At 40.6% G+C, this 19079-nt stretch overlaps 1 protein-coding gene across 2 annotated transcripts in view; it reads right to left on the bottom strand.

Annotated features, from left to right (window-relative positions):
- Positions 1-17524, bottom strand: part of RHBDF2 (rhomboid 5 homolog 2) — a 49370-nt gene extending 31846 nt beyond the window's left edge. The window contains exons 1-2 of one of the 2 annotated variants that reach the window (XM_075177764.1): positions 17388-17524; positions 5402-5518 (exon numbers count right to left, since the gene is read on the bottom strand). The gene's annotated coding sequence lies outside the window, so the exon portion shown is untranslated. The remainder of the gene's footprint in view (positions 1-5401; positions 5519-17387) is intronic. The other variant, XM_075177765.1, reaches the window with a different exon arrangement.
- Positions 17525-19079: the final 1555 nt, after the last annotated feature.

Below are 19079 nucleotides of genomic sequence, written 5' to 3'. Positions count from 1 at the left end.
CTCTCTGCTTTAAGCAAAGGAAGTTTATGAGCACCATATATGCTAAATGGAGGAGTGAGGCATTTTTATTTAAGGAGGGGTTGTTTAAATATTAACCAATCTCATGTGTTTGATATATTCTTAAATATATTTCAGCACTGGATATTTAAGAAAATAATAAAAAAAATAATAATTCTGACAACATGGTTTCAAGTTTCAACACTTGAAATTTTCTACTGAAAAAAGCACAGATGCTTATCTTGTACTTTGCAAACAGGAAAGTCCTCAGTTTTGCAATATAAAACTTCAGAATATAATGGTTTAGTCAAAGGACAAACCCCAAACATTGAGATTCTCACACATATGCAATGCATTCGTTTTATGGCGACGTTTTTATTGCGTCTTTTTTACAAAAAATTCTTATCGAGTATTCCTTGTCCCCTTCACCACAGCCACACTGAAAAAGCTTTTAAGATAATGGATAACAGGGTTTGAATATAGGGCAAAATTTTACATGGCAAAAGTATAAAATGTCATTTATGCTTGCTGGAACACCACTGGTCATGCCTGTGTGCGCGAATCCACTAATCTAAGCATTGACTTAACCTCCTGCCCTTCTATAGTGAAGCACAATACAGAACCTCTTAAGGCAATGTTTCTCATATCCGGACCTCGCAGGTGTAGTAGATCCTGACTGACACATTGTAAAAGATCCAAAGGTGTTACTAATTATTTAAATAGGCCTTCTCTCAACAATGGAAAAGAACATACAGATTTAATGGCTTATAATAAAAGTAATTTATTTTGGCACAGGTTCAGATATATATTAGTGTCCAAGCAATGTTCCCTTTCATTTTTGGTTAATAAAAAAATAAATAAATGAGGCAATGGATATCACGTTCAACGGAAGTTTTCAATGGTCTGTATATAGCGAAATGAAAGAGGATGCAACTATGCAAATTAGTGATCATCTATTTGTATTTTCCTATACAAAAATCCACTGAGTACACAGCATGCAAGAGGCATATCAGGCCCATGATTGGTTACCAGTGACCACAAATTAAAATCTTGTGAAGTCACCCTTAATACTGTCGCTGAGCCAGGCAGCAAACTGCATGTCATTTTAAGAAGTGATTGTGTGCGACTGACGGGAGATTAAAATTACACGTGTAGGGTAGACTTTACTTTGCTTTTAAATGTTTCACGCCTCATTGATGTTAATTATTCCTAGTGACTGCGTTGTCATAAATAGTTCAGCTCACACAATGGCTTCCTTCTCCGTGAACAGCCAATGGATACACTTTAAGGTTCAGGTATCAAATGTTAACTTTAAACATTTCAGCATGTAGCAATCTTTATTTTTACAATGACCACAGGTAACTGAAAAGCATACATTTTGTCTGAAATAGCTGCCATACGCCCATGGCGTGCTACATAACATTCTCTGGCATTGTTAGGTGTGATATTCAGCATAAATTGTGGTGTTCGTACCTACATACATTGGGTGTCAACATGAGGTTTAGGAAATGTGTTCTAATTTTAGGGCTACAAAACAGGAGGAAAAAAACAAAAAACAAAAAAAAAAAACCACAACTGCATATTTCCTCAGTCATGTTCACAAATGACAGAAGACACTGACACGTGGTCAGCCTGAGTAAGATGCAATTAAAAAGAAAAAAATAATAATAATAAGATCATTGACAGCAAAACAACTTAGAACTAATCAACATGCAGACTGAGTCCAAGGGTGCATTGTCTTGAGACAAAAGCCCTCTCAGCCCATCCTAACACCAGTCAGTGTTGTTCAGGCCACAACAACCACACAGAAAAGCAGAACATGTACAATAGCCTGTGTGAGTCACCAAATGAACATTAAAAAAAAGAAAAAAAAGGAGGGTGAGATATACTGACAATACTGCACTGTATGTGCAGCAGTATTTACCCCTCCCAAATGTCTCTTTGTGAATCCTCTCGTTGCTTCTTACCTTCCAAAACAACAGTGGTCTTTGGAGTGTATTAACATGCCTGGTGCCTGCATTTATAAGAGTCCACGCTGTACTACATTAGTGGGTTTTTGGAGTTCGTGGCAATGTATAAGCCACATTTCATGAAAATTTGCAACCAAAAGATTACTAAAGGGTCCTTGATTGTCTGAGAACTTGTGGATAAGTGGTTCAGTTTCTAACAAATATTACAATGATCATTTTTAGCTCATTTTAAATGTCCCATCGTGAGCAGTATCTGTTTCTATGCATCACGAGGAAAGTGCAATATCTGTGTGTTATGGGAATACAATATGGTTCACATACCACACAAATAGAACCAGCTCCCTGCTCATAACAACTCTTCCCTGTTGTTGTAACAACTAGTTGGCTATGGGAGTTACGTCTGTTTACCATTTGTAAATGGCTGAGCAGGGAATTGTGAGCAAAAGTCAATGGGCACATATTGAGCAAAGGTTGTCACAAGTGCGGAGAGGGACAACCTATGCGCAATATGTACGCATTGACTTTTGCTATATTGATATTTTATCTTGGCATTTGATCCATCATAGATTGATCACTCTTTTTTGTTACTTTTGTGATATATGTATATATGATTGTTTTGTTATTTGCAAATAACATTAAAACTGTTACCTACCACACACTTAAGGGTACCACAATCCCTTTATTGCGCCGGAAATAAATCTTTATCTAGAAAATAGGAAATTGGGACCTTTTCTCCAAATTCTCTTTTCCCCTTGGCTGCTTACAACCTTTCACTTGGAAGCGCAGGTTTCCCCCTTCTGTTTCTATACCAGGGGTCTGTTAGCACAGCCTGATCATGACTGAACACGTTCCCTTCTGACACCATTTACCCGCATGCCAAATAATGAGGCAACTGATTTAGATCAGAATATTAGCAAGCATCGCATTTGTGCCGAGGCTGCACAAGCGCTCTGATATCGGTGCAATTAAATCTTATCTTCAGCTATAATAAAACATTTGGCCAGCTTAACAGCCATTATCTGTTCTCGGTTTACATTTTTAGACGCTAAAGGAGTCCATATCAGTGTTGACCACACACAGCTATCTTGAAGACAGCATCATTGTTCTGTGTATTTTACTAGGATCCATAATAAACAGCCTTTGATAGATATTAACGTCAAACAGTGGCTGTAAAACTGCAATTACAAAATGCACTTTTGGAATACACTGAACTTCCATTTACAGGTCATTTGACAGATTTATTTATGTAGAAAGTGGTGAAAGTACAAAGATAGATGAACTGAATTATCATCATCATTATTATTAATACGTGTAACTTATTTATAGGGAGCCACATAGGTTCTGTGAGGAGTTTGTATGTTTTCCCCATGTTTGCGTGGGTTTCCTCCGGATGCTCCGGTTTCCTCCCACACTCCAAAAAACATACTGGTAGGTTAATTGGCTGCTAACAAATTGACCCTAGTCTGTGTCTGTCTGTGTGTGTGTGTGTGTGTGTTAGGGAATTTAGACTGTAAGCTCCAATGGGGCAGGGACTGATGTGAATGAATTCTTTGTACAGCGCTGCGGAATTAGTGGCGCTATATAAATGGTGATGATGATGATGGAATGGTAAAATACAGTAAACGAATAACACTATAAATCTCAACACAGTTACTGATAGCCTGGATGGGTAATAGGGTGCAAGCAGTATATTTAGCGCAAGCTGAAACCTGTGCCCATAAGCATGGGCGTAACCAACAGGTTTAGAGCCACTGAAAGATGTGCAATGGAGGACTGGAGTCAATGGGCGGAGAGCCCAAGGAGGAGGTGCACAGTGTAGTTATAGGTAATGAGAACAGGAGGGAAGAGGGCCCTGCTCACTAGAGCTTACAATCTAAAGGGAAAGGGGCAGACAAACGGATGACACATGGGGGTGAGCCAATGTAAGGGGATCTGAGGGCAAGAAGGAAGAGTAGGAGAAATGGAGGGTGATGTATACTACATGGTGAAACAGTTAAGCGAAGGACTGGCAAGCTTTCATAAAAAGGCGAGTTTTCAATGGCCGTTAAAGCGATACAGGCTGGGGGATAGTCTGCTAGAACGAGGGAGACTGTCCCAGTAGTGGAAGGCAGCACAGGAGAAATCTTGGATGCGGGAGTGAGATGTGGTTATCAAAGGTGACAGTCATTGGCTGACTGGAGAGGTCGGGTTGTACCTACTAATAGAACGTATTATGGAATATATATAATAAAACTACTATTTGTTTTATAAACCTAGGCAAGTATTCTACCAATTGCCATTATGACTTGCCAGTGGGGGCACACTTCCAGTGGATTCAAATTTTACCTTAGCAGACCATGTGATATGACAACTCCCAATCACGTCAGATCACACAGAGGAAGCAGACATCTTGTAAGGTAAACCTATCTTCACGAGAATGCAGACTATCATTGCCGAGGTTCTTTCCATGCACATTGGCTCAGCTTCAGTGAAGTCAATAGCTTTTAGGGAACGGGCATTCTGCATTCTCTGAATTTTAGCACCTGTACAAAATGGCTGCCTCCACTCCATGGATGACCGAAGGACTTTCAAAATGTAAATATACAAGGTGTGCAAGTGAGTGTGAGGACATGGAGGCTGGAAGGCATGCACTGTGTACACATATACAAACTAATCTACAATTGACAGAGGCAAAATTAGCAGAGCATAGGAAAGATGCTTGTTGGGTCAAACGCAAATGCTTCAATCAATTACATTACAAACAAAAACACAAGTTCAGCCTTTGTCTGTGTGAAGCCATCCTGTAAGCTGCGCCAATACCCATGAGAATACAGGCAAAAAAAATACTCCAACAAACACTTGTCAACTGACTGTAGCAGAGAACATTCAGGTTAAATTAAATGGAAGTTACATCCTTCTTTTTGAGTTTGCACTTACAAGAGATAAACAGTATAAATGATAAGGAAGGTATATGAAAAAATATTTAGTGAGCATAAGATAGACAATAGTAGTAAGACAGGAGGAAGAAACAAACAGGAAACCAAGTGATAAGGAGAACCACAGGTCAGAGCTGCAGCGTAACAGACTGTGTTGCAGTAACCACCAACTCTGACTCCATTTCCTCAGTGTTTACCACTGTGCTCTTTGGTAATTGCCTCAACTACCACAGTTAGGCGACCTCAGCACAAACCCATCACAATTTATTTTACATGGCAAAAATAAAAAGCTATTCATTAAAGCAATGTTAATAATAATTTCTTTAACAGCACAGAATTATGAAATGTCATTTTCTGGACTATACAAAGATGGCGACAGCAGACTACTAACTACAGTCTTGCAGTCGGAGAAGGCAGACCATAAGTCATACACAGCAGGTCTTGGTTGAACAGCTGTCCTGCAATGTAACGGATACGAAGCTGCTTATAAAGGATGGAAAATGGAGCCTGAGAAAGTACCTGCAGGTCTAATTTGCCAGGGATCATCCAGCTCTTGACCAGAGGGCTTGTGGTACAATAGAAGTCAGCTATTTCCAATTCTGCCCCAGAGTTCGGGCCCGGTCCATCAGCCACACACTAGGCAAAGAAAGAGTAAAACCATTTGTTAGACACTAAACTGGTTCTCGGAAGTAGCATTAAATAGAAAGGGTTAAGGGAGTGTGGGACTGTTCACTGCTGTTTAATGGAAGGTCAGTGGGGGGATGACTACATCATACATACATGGAATACCGGGATACTGTCTCACCCTACCAGACCCACAGACAACACAGACACATAACAATGGTCTCAGCAGTGAAGACAAACATACGTTGCACACTATAGAGATAAACAGAAATGTTGTTTGAGGAAAGCAAGTACGTATATAACTAGAATATTAAATGACAACACTGGGCACCAGAAGAGAAATATAAAGTGCAATTGAACTGCCAAGTCTGGATAGACAACCTGTGGTACTCCACATGACATTATATCCCAGTATTTACAGCAATGTTGCCCATGTTGCTTCTTCGCTGCCAATTTTAACATCAAGTCAATGAGAAAAGCTAGTATATAATAAATAAATGCAATTTAAACAAATAATTACCTCAAACCATCGCTATTTATTAACAGAGCCACAGCAGTTACGCAGTTCTGTACAGAGAATATGCGTCATCGGAGCTTTCAATCTACATCTCCTTAACAGACAGACAGAAACACACTAGTGTTAATTTTGGCAGAAGCCGATTAACCTACCAGAATGTTTTTGGAGTGTGGGAGGAAACCGGAGCTCCCAGAGGAAACCCACGCAAAAATAGGGACAACATACAAGCTCCACACAGATAAGGCCATGGTTGGGAATTAAACTCATGACCCCAGTGCTGTGAGGCAGAAGTGCTAACCACTAAGCCACCATGCTGCCCAAATGTACCCTGCTATATTTATGTTCCTCACACTTCCCCCTCCTCTGCTTTAGACTGGAGAATGAATTTAGAGGTTAGCGAGTTGTCATGTGAACAGTTCTCTCATCTTCCTCATTGTACAAAATATTTGAGTTATCCTAGGTATTCTCACGTAATCTTTCAGAGGCAACCAGAAGTTGCAATGTAATATGTCTGTTTCTCTTACAGACTAAGAAAGGACAAGGGAGGTAAAGTAACTGTATTTATCTAACAAAATGCCCGTTAGATATTTAAGAATGATATTGTAAACTGGTAAGAAATGAAAAGTAGGTATTTTCCATTCCTGCTATTTCACTACAAATATGGAGTTTACAGGTCAATAGAGCATCAGGCTAACAATGGACTGATACTAGAAGAGTGAGAGTTCCAAGGTTCTAGAACTGACATTGATCATATGAGAGAGAACCGAAAGTATGGGGGGGGGGGGGGGGGGTGTTAAGTTCATGCCCTGAAAATGTGCTGGTTGCAAGTAATGGAAGGAGACAAATTAATGAATACTTGGTACCCCCCCAACAAATGTAGCAAAAGCATTAATTTCAGGGTACTAAGTGTTCGTGACAACTAAACAGCACATGGATATGTGCATATTGAACATCTCATTCCAAAAACAGCCTCCACCCTTCTCTGGGAAGGCTTTCCACTAGATTTTTTATCATGAGGTTGGGCACGGATGTTGGGTTGAAAAGGCCTGGCTCGCAGCCTGCGTTAAAATCCGTGCCAAATGTTTTTGATGGAGTTGAGGTCTGGGCTCTGTGCAGGTCAGTCAAGTTCTTACACAACAAACTCGGGAATCAGGAAAAGGGCTTCTCCCAAAACTGTTGCCAAATAGTTGGAAGCACACACAATTCTCTAGAATGTCATTGTATGTTGGAGCTTTAAAGAAGGCGTGTCCACATACTTTTGGCCATGTAGTGTGTGTAGATCTTGATTTTCCATGGTATGCAGCAAGAGACATGGTTTATTTTTTGTCTCTGCAGTACACTATGAGAAGTAGGCTAGCTCCCCTGTTTTGTTGCCTTGATTACTGTATGGTTTCTGTTTGTGTATTTAGAAGCTATGACGTGAGTGTTTTTATACCTTGTGAATTGTAAAAGTGGTATAGTTATATGAGGTGAACAAAGCAATATAAATTGCATTTCACATGTGAGACTCTGATCCCAAGTTTGTGCTGCATACATCAGTACATGTGTAAAGGATTCCTGTGCACGATGAGAATGTGTTGGTGCATACCATAAAAGAAGTATTAAGTAGACTTAAAAAGGTAGGGAGGAAGCACTCACAGGACATTAAAAAAAAAGGATTTCAATATAATTTTTTTTCTTACACTTATTCAACACTTTATGCAGCACCTTACAATGGATATTTAATTAATCACATCAGACCCTGCCCCAGTGGGGACTAGGGTCAGTAGGTTTTTAGACTGTGGGAGGAGCCATGGTTGGAATAGTCCCCTATGGCCCCATTTCTATATAATATATCATCACTCCTATAAGAATTTCCCTGTAACAAGCTGTGTCAGTGAAAAGGTTAGAGGATGAGGCAAGAAGAAACATGTGACATCCGGGGAAAGAATAATGACACAATCACAACAAGGTTTGTATGACAAACTCATACAAATATTTCAGAACCAAAACATCTCTAACAAACCTGGAAACATGCACACAAGTCCACAGCCAGAAATCCCAAGCTAACTATCTCACCAAAGTTCTCTCTTAACTCCACATTAATTATTACAAAACTAAATTAAAGTTTATCTAATCTCTCATATGTAAAAATGCATGGTAAGACTGAACATTACTGCACAGAACACTATAAAACAGTAGTTCTGGAGAACTCACCCTTGACACTGCTGCACAGAATACTCTCCCAACATCCACAAAAGGGTAAAGGTGCTTTGGGGCATATTTAATAAAGCACGATAGTGCTTTTAACGGGTCATTAAGGTCCCACAGTGTCCTCCGCAAATTTATTAAGGGGGCATCGCAGCAGATATCATGGATATCTGCTGCTTTGCATTCCTCTTCGTTTTTGGGAGCAGTCACCATTCAACAGAATGGTCACTGCTCCTGCCTGCAATCTAACAAGTCCCGAAAAAACATTTTTTTCGGGAACTTGTCATGTTAATGTACGCCAGCTTACATCATCCGAATTGAAGAAATCTAATGCTGTCAGCTCTGCTCCGGAGAACAGAGCTGGACAGCGCATGTGTGGAGGGATCACATGATCCCTCCCTGTCACTCAGCGCTCTCTCTCTGCAACTATCGTTGCAGAGACAGAGAGGGGATCTGTGTGCGCATGTCCAGTTCTTGGAACTGGACATGCGCAATTGAAGAGTGAAGAGAAGACCCGAAGACAGCGCTTCCGAAGAGGGGGGCAAGTATGATTTTTTTTATCTCTGAAACAGCAGTTTTTCGGAACTGCTGTTTCTGTGCAGGGCTGTACATAAATGTGAGAAGTAGTTCAATCCTTATCATTGCGATAAGGATTGAAAACTACTTTTCACTTTATGTGAATATTGATAAATGTGCCCCTTTGTTTGTTAGAAACTAAGCCATTGATTGCACAGAGCAGAGGATCTCTGATGATCTCTCCCATGTCTCCCAGTGCTGTTTAATCAATCTCTCAGGTTGCCAAACCAGACAGAAGACCCAGAGCAATACTTATAGGAGAGAGTTCAGCTAAATTGTAGGGACTCTGGCTAGGAAGCACCACATTTCTGTTTAAAATTTGCTATTTGGCTAAACTTGCTCTAGCCCTTTGTGTTCCCCGGTTGCTCCCATAGTCAAAATGGGTATTAGGCTTGTTCAAATAAAGCTTAAATATGCCTCTCTCCTTTATGTAGCTATGTTAACTCTACTTTTTAGACCTTTTCCCCTCAGTGGCTCAGACTTACTCCAGATAGTTTACCCTAGTCAGGCCCATAGACTGGGGACTTCTGGGTCTGAAACACAACTGAAAGCTGCCAAGTGGCAGGAAAAGGTAGAACAAGGGAGCCCATGGCGACTGCCCAGTTCTAATCAGCCAATGTGTCCTGTGGCTGACTCTCCAGGTGAGGTGCTGGCAATATTTGGGACTCCTTAACAGGCTTCCTCATTGAGGCCCAACACATCCTTCCTTAAATGCTGGAAAAGGGTAAGGCCCCAGGAAAGCCAGCAGGACCTTATCTGAAGCCACCTCTAGCAGCTCATAGTGGGGGTATCTTCCATTTACGATGGCTCTATTACATCTGTGGCAATGCTAAGAGCCAGATCAGGGATAATTCTTATACACTACATGGGAACAGGTTGCTTGGCAGGAAGTTACAGTATCTGCTTCCAGGGCAGTTCACACCACACTGGCTCTGCGCCCTCCAAAAATGGCACTCGGGGCCTTCTTCATGAACTAGTGTGGCTGTGTCTGCTTGCCTCACCATTGGCCTACCCCAGAAGAGATAGCTGGGGAGCCAGCTTTGTAGCAGCAGCAGCGCTATCGGTTATCATGACAGTGATGCCTGGCAGCAAAATCCTCTCCACGCCATTCTCCTCTGCAGGCTTGGTGTCTACTTCATCATCTTTATGAGCTGCTGCAGACGGTCCCCCGTGATATCCACTCAGCTGAAAAGTGGATATCGAATTGCCCCCCCACCCTCCCATCCTCCTGCTTCTTCCTGAGCACTTCAAAAGGATTCACTTAAGCAATCTAACTGCTCCGGGAGGCTTAACCTAGAACGTGGGAGAAGGATCCACATGAGATATCTGCTGAATTCATTGTTCGGGTTTTTCTGGTCCTGGGTGATGCATCGTAGGATCTCACAGGAGACAACCAGTAGTTTGTATTCGGCGACCAGCTCTTTGATGTTCATATCCCGGTACATATCTTCTTGATGCATTGGCAGTTTCTCTGCCATTTCAGCCACCAACATTTTGGCAGCAGATGTCTGTCAGGATTCCTGTGGAAGGGGATGAAGATTCAACCTTTCTTCTGTTGACCTCTCCCTTGAAGAATATTCCTGCTGGTTATGGCTGTCAGGAACATGGTGGGAAGTCTCCTGGACAAGCGGATCACCTTCGAGCAGACCTACTGCATTGTCTTTTCCCACTAAGCCTGGTTTGGAGATTCCGAGCAGACTTCTCGTCTCCTACTCCTTGCCCCTTACTCTGTCACTGATCATTTCCTAGGCAGATAGAAAGAACACCCAAGGATATGGTAGCTCAGCAAGTGTAGACGGCTGTGTCGGACACTAAAGGCATATCAGGGATCCTCCATCCAGGACTTATGATTATTGTTTATTTATATAGGGTCAATCAAATTACACAACTCTGTACAGAGAATATATAATTATTCACATCATTTTTTCTTGTTGTGTCACCTCTTCACCTTCTTCTAGGACATCTTTTTGCTCCAGCCAAGACCCACTATTCTCCATGGGACTGAGACCAAGAATCTGTATAGCCTGTAGTACGGTGTACGGATTTTCACCGTACTTTGTTGAACCTCAATTCGCCTATCGTTGGGTAACCAATATCGCCTCTTGGGCGACAGCCCAAACCTTTGTTTCCAAGGTGCACAAACCTTAGGCAGACAATAACCTTAGTCTATTGCTGGGGTCACCTCTCCCATCTCAGGGGTCACGACCCACTATTCAGTACTGCTTTTTGGGTGAACACATCATTTGGTCCCTGGGTACGGTGGGGGCACTCCCTCTTCTGGCTCACAGGGACTCCACAATGTCTGCAGATAACGGATTCCGACAATGGATCTTAGTAAAGAAGCATAATCACTGCAAATGTAATTAGCACAGACATCTTTCCTGGATTAACCCGTTAAGTGCTTTTTGCAGAATATTGAGCTCCGGTACGGGCACTTCCGATGGAGTCTGGGGAACCTAAATGGGTAAAAAGTATCCTGCCCACAGTCCATTTGCTGTGGGAAACAAGGTGCAGCAATGATCGGGCTGGCTAATGCATGAGTAAAAAGCAATGTCTGGAAAAATAAAATATGTTTGCCCAAATGGTGCCTCCACCACTTACTACCTTCCGATAAACAAATAGGCTGCTGCCAAGGTGTTGATGTGAGGACAATACAATAAGTGCAGTGTTTTCCTCTTTGGCACGATTTCTAGAATGACATGTCTGAACAACATTAACATGCAGAGATACCAGGGAGGGAAACAACATTCTGTTACCCAGAGGCATAAACTGTAAAAAAACGTCCTTTCGACATGCCCTGTAACAACACACCAGGAAATTGTCAGAACCAACTGTTCACCTTTTACTTGCATTAACAACACTTGTCCACTTATAATAATTGCCCAACTTTCACTGATTTGTAGTACTTTTCTGAGGGAGACACAGTTACTAAAGGAGTATTAGTAGGAAGATCAGTTTGCCGTGGAGAGGAGTGGGAGATTAAAATTTTCTGCAACAGTAGTTGTGTAATGAATGCAACACCGCATTAGACATGACCACCCTCCAAATCTAGCAGCTTGAAGCTGTACTTTGACTTCAATAGAACAGTAATTAAAGTTTGCTGTTTCTCCTGATAAACACTATAGTCCAGAACTTGCTGTCAGGTAACGGATAGTCCAAGCGGAAGTCCTATAGATGGAAACCGCAGCTAAAGTGCTGTCGCTTGTCCAATCAGATGCCAGATGACTAACCTGCACAGAACCATCTCTGAAGTCACAAATAACTGCGAAGTTGAGGACTTTTCTCAATAGTCATTAGGCAGTGGAAGGATAAAAAGAAGTAGGATACACAATTTCAGTATAAACTTCAAATGTCAAGCAAGGCTTCATACTACACATACATCCAATATTTGTAAAATGAACATGTTTAAAAAATTAAGTTGATATTTGTCATGGTTTGAGCCAACCAGTTATTGTGTAACAATCGGAAATGTGGATACAGTCATATATATGAACTACATCAAGCAATAGCCTCTTACTTAAATGGTTTATTGCAGACACAGGGAGGCTGCTGTAGATCAATAAGCCTTTAACTGGCCTAAACAGGTGTTAAGAAGCCTCCCCCAATGCAAAATTGGTTGTAATTTCTCATATCCCACTTGCTGCCATACCATCGAACAATTAAAATCTTAAGAGTTTAATTGTATTCATTAAATAAAGTGGCATAGAGTCTAAGCCTAGCAAGGGGAAAACTGTGACAAATACAGTCATATACAAAATGTAAGGCCTAAATAACAAGATTTGCTCTGCAAATCCTTTTAGAAAAACTGAAAGGTTGCATTTATTAACACCACATCTACATTAACAAATTGTTTATGCATCAACACTGGATCTTTAAAAAATAGGTCATTTACATTGTAATCCATATAAACATATAGCGATCAATTAAAGTGGATTATTCCACAATTATCAGCTGCCCATACATTGTGAAGGTATGTACTGAAGTGAACTGTTTATACCTAAATCAATGACTTCCTGAACTGATGAAGTTAACGCAATCTGTCAATTACTCCACTTGTATGCCCGCTTAGTGTTCATTGTCTACCCCGGCCCTCTCTGCTCCATTTGTCATAGACACTAGTACTTGCCACTCTGCTCAGACAATGATCATCGTTCTAAAACTAACCAGGACTAGAACAGACGGGAGAAATTGGACAATTACTGCCCAAATCTCTACCAAAATACCACAGACAGAATAAGGGTCTGTATGCAGTACAACATCATGCCATCCCCAACCAACATAAATAATACACACAAGGCTGCCTGTCTGGAAAAGATATGTACCATAGGTCACACTCGGCTGTCTCAACTTCTTGTTTCAGAGGCCAATGTCTTATGCTCCAGCTGGAATTCACATGAAGCAAACTGTTATATAGCAGATACCGGGCAACCCTTCCAACTCTAAAGAACCCCCCCTCCTGTACAATGGCCTCTTATTCACACCCTTCAGTATGTGATGGGAGGGGGGTACAGATGGAGCGGGGGAAGGCAGAAAGGAGCCAGTGTCCCTGGCACTGTCTTGAATTCTGGGAAGACAAAGTGCCACATGGCATCACCCACCACAGACATCAGACAACAATTGAACAAACCTGCCGACGTGTATCAGATCTGCAAAACTGATCAAAGTCTTGACTGCCAGTCAGTGCCACCACGGAAAGGACTGCAGAGTAACTGTAAAAGTAACAGTCATCTTAAGGAAGGTATTACAATGTCCCATGAACAGTAGAACGTGGTATACATGAGTCAGTAGGAGCACATGACAGAACAATGTGTGTATAAGATCTGGAGGAAAAGGCACAAACGTTTAGTCCACGTTTGTCATCGTTACTGTAGTTTTTATTTTAGCATGTTGGTCAAAAAGATATCAACCCCCCCCCCCACCTACCCGCAGAGCTTGTTACATCATTGCGCGTTAGTGTTTGTTACACAATGAACAAACCCACATGAGGAAAAAACATGTCGTCCACTTGATAAGGTGACAATTTAATGGAGTTAAAAGGCACCACATGAAAGTGGGCACTGAAGTGCTAAACAAAATTTATGTGGTTTTCATATGACCACAAACACAGGAAAACCACAAAAGACGTTAATGAGTGCTCAAGTTATTTCCTGAAATACAATTAAAAGCGTCAGCAAAGCATCAAGTTTTACAGTCCAATATTGCATTGCGCTAGATATCAATTATTTATTTAGACTTAGTCCATTATATCTGCTGTCATAATTACAAACAGTTTTCAACAAAATACAAAACAGACAAAATCTAACACAAAGATCCTGTATAAGCAACATGGAAATACTACACACGTATGTCAGTACACATCCCAAAGGGAAAAGACAATGGGAAGGAGTCTATATAAGTACATATTAGTCAAATAATAAACAAGACTGAATACAATACATTGTAAATAATAATTTATCTTACGTCAACAAATAGATGATTGATAACTAAACATACTGACCAAAATAAAACTACCAAAATTTGTGTACAGGACACTTAAGGATGAAATTAATATATCTGAAGACTTCATAGAGACTGCAGGGATATACTTTCTGGCATTCGAAATGGGGAATCTCTGAAAAATAAAATGAATAAAAATACGAAGGAAGTAAACAAAAGAAATCTAACTTAACCCAATTTGCAACAATGTAAAAAATTAAAACCTAGACATATCCTTTACTCTGAAATATCTGCTGGTCACACAAAATGCTTTTTTTTTTTGAATGAAGTACTGCCAGGGACATAACACAACTGACTTTGCGGGACAAAAAAAAATAATAAACAGCATGACATAACGCACAGAATAACATACCTGAATAGTGTAAATTATGGGAAGATTAGAAGTTGCTGAAGACTTCTGTTACTGCAGCCTGATCTTTTACCAGAGGTACGGAATGCCAAAAGGACTCTCATATACTTAGAATCTATACCATTATTCCTTAGCATACATAAGTATCTAAAGAATAATGAATCAGGAAAACTTGACAGGTAATACAAATATTTCCAGAAGATTATATACATATTATTAAGTTCTTTCGTGTAAAATACGAAAATCTTTTAAATCTTACTATTAGAGCATATGGAACCAGTCACGCAAGTTCTTTAGCCATCCAATATGGCTTTGTCTATTTCCAAATCTGGCCCCAGGGTGTTGGACCATCCCCCCAGAGTCTGACCTATTGGTACCCTGGAGTTGACAAGAAAGGAAGAAAAACTCTTTACTTTTTAGAACACTCGCTGCTCTGAAACAAAAAAACATCCCCTTTAACGCTCTTTCTTCCAAATTATTATTATAGCAATATGTTCACGCCCCTTCACTAATAAAAGGCATAATGAAGAGATGCCTGCATGTGCAACTGTGAACGATTAGCTGCAGAGGAGTTAAGTCGGCAGAACATCTAGGTAACAGATTTGCAGCAAATAAACAGATGGGTCACCGTGGAAACAGGGAGGAATAGGACATTTGGATTCCAAGATAACCCCCAAACTCAGGAAGGAACATGAGGCAGTGTAAAACGTTGTGGAGTATCCACAAGCTGACAATTAACATGCTATTCTAACTGCTATTGCTGCTACGAATCTATACACCGAGAATACAACACCATGTCCTCTAATCAGGACTGAATTTATCATACATGAAAGGTTACTTCGTCATGTTGAACCTGACTGTGAATCATCATGCCACTGAAAATCTCCCCTTGCTCGTAATGGGTCCACATTATTAAACATGTTCCATAAAGCACAAATCTGTAAACAATCCTAACAAGACAGATTGTCAAAATGACTTTGAAATGCCTCACAGATTTTGAAAATTAAACTAGTGGCATAATTGTTTTGAAGCTCGATCGCCTTTAAGCCTTAATGACCTATGTAGCTTTGCACAAACATACTTAATATTCACAGACATATTATTATATACAGCAATGGGGAAAAATATGCCTCCAGGACGATAATCAGAGTTGCCCATCACTCTCTAACGGTGCAAAATGGCCCCATGTCAAACAAAAATGACTAAGGGCTCCTACGCAAGGGCGTTCAAAAACAACACTAGTTAAAAGCACAGACAAAACCTTGTACTTTAACCTCGCTGTAACCCAGCATTAAAATCGTGCTCATTACCTCGTCTTAAAGAGTCTGTGCAGTATTGTACACTACGTACAGATCTCCAATGTATTGTTACGGAATGTTAACGTTCCTGAACACTGCGAGCAACATTGATGCAAAGCTATCTGAAGCGAACGCTTGTTATAAAGTGTGTGTGTATAGGTCCATTTGCTTAATTTTATGGATTATTAAAGTGTATTCAATAGGCGTTAAGAAGAAATCTAAGGATGAAACATCTTCCTGACTTCCATTTACCATACACAGAAAAAAAAAAAAAACAAGCAATGGACTTAGGAAAAATCATAAACCACAATCCAAAGGTTTCCTGCTCCTTCTAATACAGCTGCTTTCTGTTTTATGAGAAATTCCGATATTACATAATACTGTACTAGGACGTTGAAACAAACCCCATAACAGAACAATTATATAAAATATTAAGAAAAATAAATATTTATCCCAATGGTTAATGAACAGAACTCACTAGTATCATGGCTCACTCTGTAAAAATCTAAACATTAAACACCAGAGTACACGAGCCCTGATAACAAACTCCACTATATCATTATACAGGCTATATGCAAGCACATAATCCGTAATTCAAATACTAGTGAAGTAAACTAATAGAGTAATAAGCATTGCTTAGTGACAGCATCTACCTGTTGATAGCGGAGACTGCACTGCAAAAAAAAAAAAGTACAGGATCTGTAACGACTGTATTGTACACTGAATCTACAATATATACTAACAGGAAAAACAGTGAATTATATATAAAAAAAAAAACAAGATGGTAATGAACACACTACTGCTAGGCATAATTACACATCCCTGTATGTAGGATGGCGGGAATACTTTTTATGACCTGCAGAATTGTTTCCTGGTGCTTATGGAATATCTTTTAACCCTTTCAACCCACCGCAGTACTGTACAGCTTTGTTTAGAGAAAATGGAGCTTAAATGACACAAAGGATGAGTGACAGGATGTAGAAAATAAAGAGGATTGGGTGAGCAGGATGTCCCTTACAGACCATGGAGACACAACTAGAAACAAATCAAGTGTTTGGGTGTAGATGAAATCACTCTTTGCAGCACAAAGAACGATTACACTGTAAACTCTGTGGCCTATATATCAAGTGACAAGGGGGGGGGGGGGCGCAGACAGAATACTATGAATGACACATTCTATGATCTCTAGATACCAAAGACCCAGCCCCACTCATACTGGAGGTGGGAATAACACTCACAAAACAAAGGTCAGAAATGGAGCCCCACATCTGAGTGTACACTACTTTTACCACAACATACTCTCCACTCCTCTCATGGGTGTATGGTATGTAATTCACCAGACTTCGGTACTATAAAGCATGCACATGCAGTTAGCATAGTAAACAGAGACAACATGCTGGTTACACACACACACCAGGGACCCCGGCAAGCACTATGGACACGCCCAGCCCTCACCTGCACTCACCTGGGCTCCCTCTGCCCCTCTCCCCTGTACGCTGCTCTTCCTTTCTCCAGAACAAACACACTTTCTGGGCGTGGTGGCCAGCAGCCAGCTGGGTGGGCGTGTCTCCGCCGATAGGGGCGTGGTTATACCAATAGGGCCGGACGCGAATGCGGAAGCTGGGAGAGAAACACGTGGGTGTAAAGTGAGTCAATGTGGAGGGGTCGGGGAAGCCGGGAGAGGGGTAATTGGGTGAGGGGGGCGTGGAATGGAGCGTGTCATCGCCACTCGCTAGTAATAAAGGGGCAAATATCTGCTTGAGGGGGTTTCTGTCAAGTTTCCACGTTAGCTGTGTCCATGTCTGTATGGGGTGTGTGAGTATTCTATGTGATGTGTGAGTGTTCTATTTGGAGTGTGAGTATTCTATGTGATGTGTTTGCATTCTATGTTGTGTGAGTATTCTATGTGATGTGTTTGCATTCTATATGATGTGTGAGTGTGCTATTTGGAGTGTGAGTATTCTATGTGGGGTGTGAGTAGTATCGGGCTGCAAGGCATCCCTTATGTCACTGCTTGATGGAACAAGTCTCAATGTGCATGATGAGGGGGCAGCAAAGAGTTCCTGGAGGGGGCAGCAAAGAGTTCCTGGGACATGTCTGGACTTGCAGGATCGGGGAATTTATTGCAAGCAGATCTCAGGGCAGCTGTTATTTATAAATCGTTCAATCGGTCAATTGAATTCCCCCCTGTATAAGTGACCCTAGACTTCGCAAGTATGCTAATGGGCAAGATATTCTAAGGACCCTCTACATGTAAAAGATAAACATAAGGAATACATCCTCTTTAAAATAAACTTTTAATGGAAAAAAATTACCAAGTTATTGGCAATTTTGTTTCAAAATTCGTTATTAAATAATCAAGTAAAACAAAAACATCTAAAACCTCAGTACTCATTTATCAAGTGCCGCTTAATGGCAGTAACAAACAATTAGTCGGCCTCCTCTGGTAAGTTGAAATAAGCCACCAGTCAAAAAATGGAAATTGCTGTACTTGTTCTCATTAAAGTTTATTACTTTTTCAGGTTAATGTTAACAGAATTATCAGTGGAATCATGCAAATAACATTAACAACAAATATCTTAGCATGGTACAGGAATATCATATAAGATCAAATGTTATTTATTTGATGAATTGTAACTTGCAACCAAGAAGTACAAAATGCTTTGCCTCCTGAACTGTTGCATCTTATAGGATATCAGATACTGGTGGGGATGTCTTCAGTGTATTGTATATACCAGTGGATCCCAAATTTTCTCAGTTCAAGGCACCCCTAGGGTCTCAATTTTTTCAAGGCACCCCTAAGCCAAAATGATTACCAAGTAGTCGCACGCCTTTCTTACCACCGGCTCTGGCTGCGGCACCCTTGTGAGATCGGTGTGGCACCCCAGAGAGCTGGGGCACACAGTTTGGAAACCACTGGTATATATTATTTAATTATTTGGTATATATGACCAAATATGGTATTTTGCTTAACTTTAAAATAACTATTATATAATATTTTCTATAAAAATGTTATGAACACATATTTAGAAATCTTACAAGGTAGCAGAAGGTTAGACGCTATTAAGGATTTCAAAATAGCTGGGAGTCAATGTGCTTAATTTTCGCACGAACAACAAAACCTGCGGTTTGCTAGGCGGATGAGCT

Source organism: Mixophyes fleayi, chromosome 6, assembly GCF_038048845.1.
Source record: "Mixophyes fleayi isolate aMixFle1 chromosome 6, aMixFle1.hap1, whole genome shotgun sequence".
Taxonomy (NCBI): Eukaryota; Metazoa; Chordata; class Amphibia; order Anura; family Limnodynastidae; genus Mixophyes; species Mixophyes fleayi.
This window is presented reverse-complemented; position numbering and strand designations above follow the sequence as displayed.